The sequence below is a fragment of the Vigna umbellata genome, chromosome 1 (genome assembly GCF_029865625.1).
Source record: "Vigna umbellata cultivar VRB3 chromosome 1, Vumbellata_1.0, whole genome shotgun sequence".
Taxonomy (NCBI): Eukaryota; Viridiplantae; Streptophyta; class Magnoliopsida; order Fabales; family Fabaceae; genus Vigna; species Vigna umbellata.
Window position 1 is genome coordinate 83,846,321 of NC_142165.1, and position 12,225 is coordinate 83,858,545.

Consider the following 12,225-nt stretch of genomic DNA (forward strand, 5'->3'; position numbering starts at 1 on the left):
ACAGAACCTATAAATCATCGCAAAAAGTCACCTTGCAACGGAAAGTGCTCAAGCTAAACATCTTTGTTTCTTGGTTTAGATCAACCATGTTTTGGTTTCGAGTATGAAAACAAATTCTTTAAGGTTTTAGTATTATCTTAATATAGGTTCTACGTTTGTTGGTTAAATTGAAACAGATATAATGTAATCAATTTAAAATGATGAAGAAAAAAAAAAGAATTAAGTTTCTTCTTTATATAATAGAATAATAATTATATATGAACAAATTATTATTATTGTTATTATTATTATGATAAAAATAATTTCAAAACAATAAATAATATAAAACTATTTTAAAAATATTTAAGTTAATATATAAAAAGAGACAAAATGCAAGTATTTTGTTAAATTTAATTAAAAAATTTGTTATTCATTATTCCATTTAAAGAAAAAAAATATTAAGTATTCAAAATAAAAAAAAATTGTATTGAAACCTATTTGAATATTTGTCCAACTGGTCTGCAAATTCCGGGAAACTATGGCATTGATAAATCACATGGATGAAGTTTCCTCTTTTGTCATTTGTTGAAGAATTATTTTCTGGGCAATATTTTCTTTCACAATTAATTCAAACTGATGTCTCAATTACAATTTTCCATATCCTCTATTTTTCTTATTTCTTGAAATTTGTGACCCTCAATTATGATCTTCATCGGGTGTTATGTAACTCTCACGAAAGATAAGTTCCCTCGTACATGCCACTGAGGTGAATAACACTCCTCAAAACTCAAAAGTGAGCTTGAAGCAATTAATATACTATGTAATTTAAATTGTATCATCATTTTAACTCACTGGATTTAAGCAGACACCCCTTAGTTTACAAAAATTCAATTTTAAAAAAATAATTTGAAACACTTTTATAAATAAATAAGTTTCAAATTCTTTTTACCGCAAATTTAGCAATATATATCAGTTTTTGAGTTATCCACAATAACATGCCAATATTAATTTGTATTTTTTTTTACAAATCCATGAGTTAAATTGAATTTACTTTGTACAATTCCCAAGCATAAAACTATAATCAATAATATTAACTTTATATATTTCCATAACGATTTTATTCATTGTTGTTTTCTTTATAGACAATTGATATTTTTTTTTCCTGAAATAATCTTTTCCAGATGGTGTGGGACCGGTATAATAGGAAAACCTATTAAATTCTTACAGTTTGTAAATGTTTATAGACATTCATAGGGTATCACAAGATCACTGGATGAGATTAATTAGAACTGTAAATGTACTAAGTAAAAAGAAAATGAACTCCAAATGCAATAGGTAAAAAAAAGCATTCATGGCAGTTTTTACTTCTTTCACTTTTTTGTCTTCATGTTTTAGTTAGAATGGTTCAAATTTGTGTCAGAATTTCTCAATCTTACATATTCTCTCATGTGCATCTAGAAAAATAGCAAAACTTTCTTAATCAACTTGTTAACTCTTCATAAAAAGAAATATCATAGTAAACGTAATGCTAGGAGTTTTCACTTGTATTAAAAAACAAACTAAAGAAAAAAGTGCCTTAAATATTAAGAATTACATTTGACACTTATCAAGAAGAACTGAATATGCATTAGTTAGGCTCTGATGTAATTGTTTTAGTTGTCATATGTTTTTCATTAAGAAGTGGATCAGTGATAGGAAAATTCCCTTTGGAGTAGCCATGAATCATAGGCTATTTTGATACTAATTTTACGACGGAAAAATAACTCTTACACGATCAATAATGTAAGTGTAATTTTGACAAAAGGCTATGATGTCATGCTAGATTTCAGTTTAAAATAAATTTACGCATTTAAGGAAAAAATGGTATAGATGGTTTCAAGGATTAAATTGCTAAACTTAATTAATGCTGAGATCTACTTAAAATTCAAGTTGTTTATTCTTGATTCAGAACCCTTCACTGTCCACGTTTACCTTTTCTACTTCCGCATTAACTTTCCTTTCTTTAGTTTTATTACCTTTTCTTATTTTTTATTTAAATCTCAGTTCGGGCCATTAGTATAATAAAAAAGCAACTTCATATGAAATAAGAACTGGAGTTGGAGATTCAGTGATTAAAGGGCTCATTAAATGTGTTGATGTACATGGAAAATGATGATGATGGTGCAGAGGTTCTGAAGAAGGTAGATTCTTTACAAAAGGATTTAAGAGACAAGGAACATAAACTTTAAGATTTAGGTGCGTTGAAGATTTATTTCATCAAATAGACTCATAATACTTGAATGTTTTTCCCATTCATTACTTCATCCCATTATGCACACGAAATATTGAAAGTGTCACGTCAACTAGAGATAAAGTCAATTTATAATATATAAATAAGGTGTAAACCTCACCTTATAAGCTGGTTTTGTGAAGTTGAGTTAAACTTAAAATCACTTTCTAATACGAAACCTAACTTCCATTTATCTGCTTATATGTTTCATTACTTTTATGGTGGGTGATTTTAGTGAAAATATTTTTCAATTCTTGAGCTTTCCTGGTATTGTTTCTCAAGATTTATCTGCTTATATATGGATTTTGTTACTACGTCCATGTCTAATATGTTTTTAGAAGGTTTTATTATTACGTTTATGTCGTGTGTAACATATATGATAAAAAGTTGAAGCTATTATTTCCAAGTGAGAAATGGTTGCTAAATTGTTATGGAGCATTCATTATTTGAAGTTGTAATCCATGTAGTTATTTTTGCAACTTGTGTAGTGAAATTGAAAATTCATATTGATTTTATCGATGAATGTAGGTTAGATGTCAAAACTAGAGATGTCAATTTAACCCATGGCTCCAGGGCCAATCCCAACCCATTATTGAAAAAGTCCTATTTTAAGAAGTCTATCAAGTACGGGGCCAGAAAAAAGACCCAACCCCCAACCCCAAAAACCCCTCTCAAGTGGGTTAGGATCAGGGTTGAAGTGGGTTTAGCCCCACTGCAAAACTTTAATTAAATTTTAGAAACAATATAATTTATATATACATAATTTATTGTAATTTTGCTCTCTCTCTTTCTCTCTCATATATATTATATTATATATATTAAATATTTATGAATCAAATTGGTCAAATAACCACATTAGAAAGATAAAAAATGAGGTTTTATGTAAATTAAACTTACTGATATAAAAAATAAATGTTGGAAATTTACATTTTAATCTCATAAGCAACTAGTCAAGTACATAAATATGTTAATTAATTATAAACAATTCATTTAATATCCATCAGTTTTTCATTAATAATTTTAAATTTATTCTTTCATTTTTACTTATTTTTAAACTACTCATACAACTTGTTCTATTGGTGGTCTTTTCTTTGATACTTATATATATATATATATATATATATATATATATATATATATATATATATATATATAGGTTTACTAACGCGCATACGCCTGTTTTTCAGTTGGTACATCTTAGCAATGTGTACCGGGTTTTAGTATACAAAAATATCCTTATATAGGATATTTTTGTCAAAACTAAAAAAAAAAGAAACCCCTCAAACCCTTACTCACCTCTGTCATTCCTCTCAATCCTTTCTCTTTCCTCTTTCTCACTACAATCTTTTCTCTGTCTTCTCTAATGTAGCCCCAATTGAAAAAATCAGAAACACTTGTCGTTAAACAATCTTACAAAAAAAATGATTTTATAATGAGTTTTCATCTTATAATTTTTGTATTATCTAATTTTATCCAATTTTCACAAGCATAAAGGAATTGGTAATTGACCTGGAAAAAATCAGAAATACTTGCTGTTAAACAATTTCTTACAAAAAATGATTTTATAATGAGTTTTTATTTTATAATTTTTGTCTTATCTAATTTTATCTAATTTTCACAAGCATAATGACATCAAAGGAATTGGTAATTGGCCTGGAAAAAAAATCAGAAACACTCGTTAAACAATTTCTTACAAAAAAATGACTTTATAATGAGTTTTCATTTTATAATTTTTGTCATATATAATTTTATCTAATTTTCACAAGCATAATGACATCCGAAAGAATTGGTAATTGGCCTGAAGGATTTTTTTAGAGATGATGATTCAACATATGCAGATGATGAAATTAGAGAGGTTAGTGAAGATGGTGAAATTGAAGAGATCTTGAATGAACCTTTTCCTAAAGGTGAATATGTTAGGGATGACAGAGAAAAGGTTAGAAAAGGTTAGAGTGAGAGAGATGAAAGAGAAAGGATTGAGAGGAATGAGAGACGGGTGAGTAAGGATTTGGGGGGTTTTTTTTTTTTTTTTAAGTTTTGAGAATGAAAATTATTAAAATACCCTTAACCTTAAAACTTAGAATGCATGATATATAAGGCTATTTTTGTCTACTAAAATCCGGTACACATTGCTAAAATGTATCGATTGAAAAACATCGCTCGTTAGCAAACCCCATATATATATATATATAATATATATATATATATATATATATATATATATATATATATATATATAATATATATATAATGTGTGTCAGATTTTAGTAGACAAAAATATCCTTATATATTATGGATTCCAAGTTTTAAGGTTAAGGGTATTTTAATAATTTTCATTCTCAAAACTTAAAAAAAAAAAGAAACCCCCCAAACCCTTACTCACCTCTCTCATTGCTCTCAATCCTTTCTTTTTCATCTCTCTCACTCCAACATTTTCTCTGTCATCCCTACTGTAGCCCCAATTGAAAAAAATCAGAAACACTTGCCTTTAAAAAATTTGCCTTTATAAAGAGTTGAGTCATTGACATATTCACCTTCAAGGCAAAGGTTCATTCAAGATCTCTTCAATTTCACCATCTTCACTAACCTCTCTAATTTCATCATCTGTATTTGTTGAATCATCATATCTAAAAAAAACCCTCCAGGCCAATTACCAATTCTTTCGGATGTCATTATGCTTGTGAAAATTAGATAAAATTATATACGACAAAAATTATAAAATGAAAATTCATTATAAAGTCATTTTTTGTACAAATTCCTTTGATGTCATTATGCTTGTGAAAATTAGATAAAATTAGATAAGACAAAAATTATAAAATAAAAACTCATTATAAAATCATTTTTTGTAAGAAATTGTTTAACAGTGAGTATTTCTGATTTTTTTCCAGGTCAATTACCAATTCCTTTATTCTTGTGAAAATTGGATAAAATTAGATAAGACAAAAATTATAAGATGAAAACTTATTATAAAATCATTTTTTTGTAAGATTGTTTAACGACAAGTGTTTCTGATTTTTTCAATTGGGGCTACAGTAGGGGATGACAGAGAGAAGATTGGAGTGAGAAAGAGGAAAGAGAAAGGGTTGAGAGGAATGAGAGAGGTGAGTAAGGGTTTGGGGGGTTTCTTTTTTTTTTTTTAGTTTTGAGAATGAAAATTATTAAATTTTTTTTTAGTTTTGAGAATGAAAATTATTAAAATACCCTTAACTTTAAAACTTAGAATCCATGATATATAAGGATATTTTTGTTTACTAAAACCCGGTACACATTGCTAAAATGTACCAACTGAAAAAATAGGTGTACGCGCGTTAGCAAACCCATATATATATATATATATAAAATAAAGAAGTAAAAATAATTGTTTTCCATAAATTAAAATTGACTTAAACGTTATTATTTTATTAAATATATATTTTAATTAAAATAATTATCTTATTAATTTTATTCTGTTGGTAATATTTTGTAAATTAAATGTTATTATTTATTTAATTATTTCTAAAACTTACTATTTTGATAAACTAAAATAATTATTTATAACAAAAAATTATTTATAAAATTAATAAAAGTTATTTATATTCATTGCAATATGAGTTTCATGGATGATAAATATAATTATTTTCTATAAATACAGTTTTTATAGTAAATGATAAGTTGTAATTTAAATAAAGATCTCTAATATGAATTTGATGATTTCTAGTCTTAATTTGGCTTGTATAAATGCTTTTTTTTATTTGCTTTGCTAATGATATAAGATAATTCTTATGACAATTTTTTTTTTGCAAAGTATAAAATAAATTGAAAGAATTTAATTAGTAGTCACTTAAATTATTGGAATTTTCTATTCTTTTGTCTTTCAACATGAGTTTTCTTTGGATTTCTGTTTTTTTTACATTATCTTTTTATTGTTTGTATTTTGGGCCAAATTAATTATTTGTTTAATTTTTGGCAGAAGAAATCTGGATTATTATAGGTGTGAAGCAGTGTATGTGGAAAAATGGAATTGTTGTCGAAGATTAGAACTTCTAAAAAAACGAAATATTATATCATAATTTAAATTCAATATATAGTTTATATATTCAAACAAGATTATTTATAGAATTTTAAGTACGAAAAATAAATATTTATTTTATATAATAAAAAAGATAATTAGATAATTTTGGTCTATCAAATATAATTGGATCATTTATAGAAATTATAACACTTAGACTTGCAACAAATTAGAATTAATTACACTTTTTTTTGTATTTAAAATAAAAAAATTTCTAAAAAAAGTCCATGGATTAGTCCTAACCCACAGGACTTTTATATATATTTTGGCCCTATGGGCTTTTTCTATGAGGGGCTTTTTGGTCCTGTGGGTTTTTTTGGCCCCAACCCACGTGGGTCAGGACCAAACCATATTAGAGGAGCCAAATTGACGAGTCTAATAACATCAATCAATTTTCAAAGTACATTATCACAGTTCAACCATAACTAAGATGATTATCAGTTATAACACATGACTTATAATATATTATCATATCCACTAGTACCTAAACTTGCACACCACACACCATTTGCTCACCTAGCACCCATTTCAATTCTTCATGTCCTTGTAAACCCATCAATTCAAGCTCGATCATCATAATGTTCCAGTGATCAATTGTTGCTTTTGCATACAAACACCATGGTCGAAACATGTACCTCCCTACAACCAACAAGAGAGACTAAAGTCAATCCAACTTGAACAGACAACAAAAATAATATATGAAAATTTAATAAAACATAAAGCATTTTAGTAAGTAAAATAATCTACAGCTATACTCCATCGATCCAATATCCATCCTCTTAACTGCAACACAAGTAGAAGTAGAAGAACATTCATCAAAATCAACTGCCAACTGTCCAACAAGCCTGCCACTCATAAAGTGCCTACTTTCAAGATCTACCACTCCACAAGTTTAGGTTTGAAGAATGATAAGGTTCACCAGTTTTCATAAATTATAGAAAACACGAATTTTCAAAATCCCCTTCGAAACCATAACCCCCAAATCACAAGAATCAGAAAAAAAGAACACGATTCGAACCTTATCTGGCGAAGCCCATCCCCGTGTCGCGAAGACGTCACCGCCGTGGTACCCACAGCGCGACGTTGAGGTTGAAGGTCGCGCCTGGCTGCCGAAACTTGAGTTTCCTCTCTACCAAAACTGAACCCAAACCTCCTCCTTTGCCATGCTCCTTGCGCGAGAACTCCACACCTTGTTTGAAATCCAGAAAACGTGAAGAACAAAGTTCGAGACGCGAAGGCTTTAAGACGCGAAGATAAGCCTTTGAGACGCGAACTGAAATCCCAGAAACGTAGATAAACGACGCGGGAAAGAAGTAGGGTTGGGGAAAATGAATTCAGAAAATAAGACGTACGTAAAGAAAGGCTCAAGAAAAGACAGAAAAAAAGACTGAGAAAATATTCGTAAAAATAAATAAATTAAATATTATGGACGGTTTCTGTATAACTTCGAAAAGTTTTAAAAAATTAAAAAATAAAAACATAGCTTCTGTCTTTCGTAAACACCGTCGCAAAATAACCTCCCCTAAAATATGCTATTTTTCTTTTCTAGCGACGGTTGTTGATTAACTTGAGACGTGGCCCACAATTAGTTGTTTGTGATGCTTTTTGATGGTTTACATTTGATGACCAGTGACTCATATCTTATCCTTTCCATTTTATTCGCTTAATTTCAATTAATTATTACAAACACTTTTCATCACACAAAAAACATTCCATCGTGTTGCACATTCACCTCTTTTAAATACAGTTATATATTTTAGAAGAAAATATAGGTCCAATATCTTAGATGTGGATATTGTTCTATAATTCGAAATTCAATTTTTTTTAATATTAGTTTAAGCTTTTATCACGGAAATCACTACTCAAGTAAATTTTCTATTTAAGAAAAATACCAAAACGTGAATCTTTTGTTTGGCGTTGAAAATGTAGTTCATGCAAAACCGTTAGATTCAAACACTAGTTAAGAACTGCAAATTAAAAAATAGACTAATTTCTTTGTTGGGAGGAGAGATCCAAAAATTTTTAAAAAGTTCAAATGCATTATATTCGAATTATTTTTAATTATATTTTCTTTATTTTTTAGATATTTTATTTGGATAGAGTAATTAAAGTATTTTATATTTTAATTTTCTAGTTTTAGAGATAAAGTAATTAAATTTCTCTCTCAAGAAAATATTTCATTTCAAAAATATGTATTTTAAAATTAAAATTTACTAAAGTTATTAGTCAAATTTGAATATTTAAATAATATTTATAATTTAACTTTTTTGTTCAATATGCATGTGTTTATAACGTGTATAAAGAGAAAGTGATTAGTTATGAAATTTTAATTTTTTTTAATGAATTTTAAATTCAGGTGTTTTATTTCCTTTTTAAAATTTCTTAATTTCACATTTTTTTTAATGTTTCTCATACAAACAATTTATTTTGCTTCAAAGAATTTTAAATTTATGAGATAAATAAATTATTCTCTTAAATTATCTTATCCAAACACATAAAAAATATGGTAGGTATATTATATAGGAGGAAGCACACAGGAACTTTAGGAATATTATATTTATGAAACTTTAAATAGAAGAGAAGAAGAGAAGAGAAGAGTAAAAGAGAAAAGAAATACTGTATTGTAGTCATATTTTATTTGAAAGATATAATTTGAACTACTTGTAAGCAATAGTTGATTGCAATTTTGAAGAGAATTAAAATATTTACTATTGAATTTAGTTTGAGTTGAGGAATCTTAGTAAGGTTCCAACGTATTAGGAGTGGAGCAAATACTCAAAAGAAATATCGATTAGGATTGTTGAGTACCAGAAATAGTGTGAATACAAGGAACTTTTAACTAAGGTTATTGAGTATTAGAGTGGTGCGAATACTCAAACTAAGAGTTGTGTGAATACTTAAAAACTAGGAGTAGTGAATACTAGAGATTGGCTAATACTCATTTGTAATTGTGTGAAGAAGACATGATGTAGTTTAGTTGGAGCGAACAAGTATAAAAATACTTGTGCAATTATCTCTTATCTAAACGATTCTCTTACAAAAACTTGAAGTTGTGCTTTAGGTCTAAACACAAGAATCTTCTAAGTTAAACATTTATTTTTCACAAGAGAAGTTCTTACAAAACACTACAGGATGTATTATGAATAACACGTTAAAAACTGTTATCGTTTATTCATATTTATCAAGTCGAGCGTTTAAGCTATTAAAAGAAAATTTCAGAGTTTGATAACGTGCTAAATCGGAAAGGTTGCAAAAAGTTTTCCATTAGCACTATTCAACCCCCTTTCTAGTATTTTTCAAGTACTTCAGAGTCCACTTTGGGAGATGAATGAGTTTGTCATCATTTGATAGATGTATCTTGAAAAAAGGAGATGTGGTTAGTGCATAGTTGACTTATCATGTGTTTTAGTTGACTTTGTATTTTTGTCATATATGTGGTTTTTAATATCTTGATAATGTTATTATGCGGGAGTGCTTTGTATGTAGCTACAAAATGTGTGGCAATTGTTTTCGTGATTGTGGTTTAGCTTAACGAGAGTGTCACGGTACTTAACCGACCATGAGATAGAATGGTGTTTATGTGTTTGGGTATGACTTCTTTTTATGCTTCCTTAATATGCGTTGGTAACTTTCCTCTTGTGAGTGGGTAGAAAGGTGAATCTCTTCATCTTTAAGAGGCGGTGAAAGAGAAGAATCTCTTCGTCTTTAAGAGGCTGTAGAAGAGATGAGTTTTTTCATCCATGATGGGGCGGTAGAAGAGATTGAGATTCAAGTGCTACCCTTTTTTCTTTTGAGGGGGTAGAAAGGGATGGATGTTTCACCTGTAGGTTTCCAAGTCATATTGAGTTTAGTGCTGATGGGAGCATATTGAAGTTTTACTCATAAGCCTTAGGAGCAGAGGAGATAGGTCTGAAGTTGTGGTGGAAGACCACTCGAATCGATCTGTTTTGATAAACATGAATTGTACGATGAAGTATTGAAGTTGACATATGTTTATAGAGATTGTTAGTAATGACACTGGTTTCCTTTAAATGACAGGTGGTGTAAATCTAATGGGTTGATCATGATTCGCTTTTAAGGGAGAATATGATTTGATATTGTATTGCAAGTTATAGTCTTAGTATGTATTGATATTGTTTGTTGTGATGAGATTGCATTAAGGACTTGATAACTGAGATATGAATGTTGTATTGATATTTTAATGTTTATTCTATTAGTTCACTCTTGGTTGCTTGTGTTTGTGTGATGATCATATAACTCGTGTTGTTATATAGAAATAAATGATAATCAAGCAGAAACTTAAAGCATCAAAGTTATCAAGAAAATGATTTTTTTTTGAGTTATTTTGAAAGTTGTTGATTTTTCCTATATTTTGAATGATTTGCTGTTTTCTTTGGATTGTAAGTCGTTGTTTCGAATTTTCGTTTAAATAGTTTTTAAAGGATTTAGATTTTTATTTACGAGTTGATTAATTTTTTTTTTTTGCAATATAAACGGTTTTTCCCACACTTGATCATAGATGTTACAAGTTCCTTACCGGGGTCATGTAGACTTTCTGCATTTAAAGTTTAGGGTAATAGTCTGGATTTAGATATCTTCAAACGGTAATCGCGATGTGGATTGAAGGATTCATGAAATTTGAAAGGCACGATGACAATTCGTTCCGTGTGGAGAAGAGATTTAATTTGACATTAATTTGTTGGCACATGTGTAAGTAGTACTTTATTTCATCATCTAGAGGTTGTTTTCTAAGACCATAATTGAAGATTGATTCCAGTTCAAACCAAAAGTTTCAGCATATAACCATAGAGAAACGTTAATGCTTATACTTAGTAATTTTTATATCCAAGTTTCATTAAATTAACTGTGGAATTTGTTTTAACTTTGTGAAAAGGGAAGAAAAGTTGCTATAAAAAAGAAATAGAATACATATTTGGCAATTGAATGTAGACACTAATGTTGTTCCTTCCATTGGATTTACTGTTGAAGGGGATGGAAAGGTGACTGATAACTTTGTTCTTTTCTAGTGATTTGGAGAGATAAAGATGGATTTGAGGGATGTTAGGATTGATTTATCCTAACTCAAGTGAGGGATGTTAGGATTTTAGGAATGTTCCTTCCATTGATTTGATATTTTCTATCTATATGTTATATGTTATGTATTATCAGAATTTATAATATTTTATTTAGTAATTTTATACTAAACGTGATATAGAAAATCTTTCAAAATTATTTATTTTTATAATTATCTTGTATAAAAATTACTTTATAATTTAATAATATTTTTTATTTCAACAATTTTCATTATAATAATAGTAATTTATTATTATAATAAGAGGAATGTAGATATATGCGCGTAATTATAAACTTCTTGAGTATTCATTTCTGAAATATTACACTTTTGTAAACTTGTTAGATATTCAATTCCAAGATATTCCACTTTTGGAAATTAATTCTCCAACTAGGTCCTTCCAAATAGAAATTATATTATAATATTATATATATATATATATAATATATATATATATATATATATATATATATATATATATATATTTAGTGTGGCTATTGGAAGACAACATCTGTAAAAATAAAAAATATTTAGAATTCTTAAAAAATTAACATTAAAAAATAATTTGAAACTGTCAAACTCTCTTAAAAACTAAATTGTCCAGTATTTCTTATAAAATTATGTTAACCCAAAAAATTCATTTAAAATTAAAGTGTTTTCTTTAATCTTTACTTTTAAAAACTACGTCATTGTCCCCCTAGTTTCATATGTTCATACAAAGTACATAAAAGAGTTTTTAAATGAAAACTTCAAATACTGAAATACAACATTCAAATAGAGAGGACTTCAGGAGTTTACCAAATCTCCAAAGAGTTCTAATGTTCTTGCCATGATTAACTAATTGAGACGATTGTCAAG

The 12,225-nt window shown here is 28.0% G+C and overlaps 1 long non-coding RNA gene across 1 annotated transcript; it reads right to left on the minus strand.

Moving 5' to 3' along the window:
* Positions 1 to 6,662: 6,662 nt before the first annotated feature.
* Positions 6,663 to 7,862, minus strand: LOC148206628 (uncharacterized). Its single transcript, XR_015786175.1, has 2 exons — positions 7,315 to 7,862; positions 6,663 to 6,935 (listed from the first exon to the last, which is right to left on the minus strand). It is a non-coding gene; the product is annotated as an uncharacterized LOC148206628 (long non-coding RNA).
* Between the last annotated feature and the right edge of the window lie 4,363 nt (positions 7,863 to 12,225).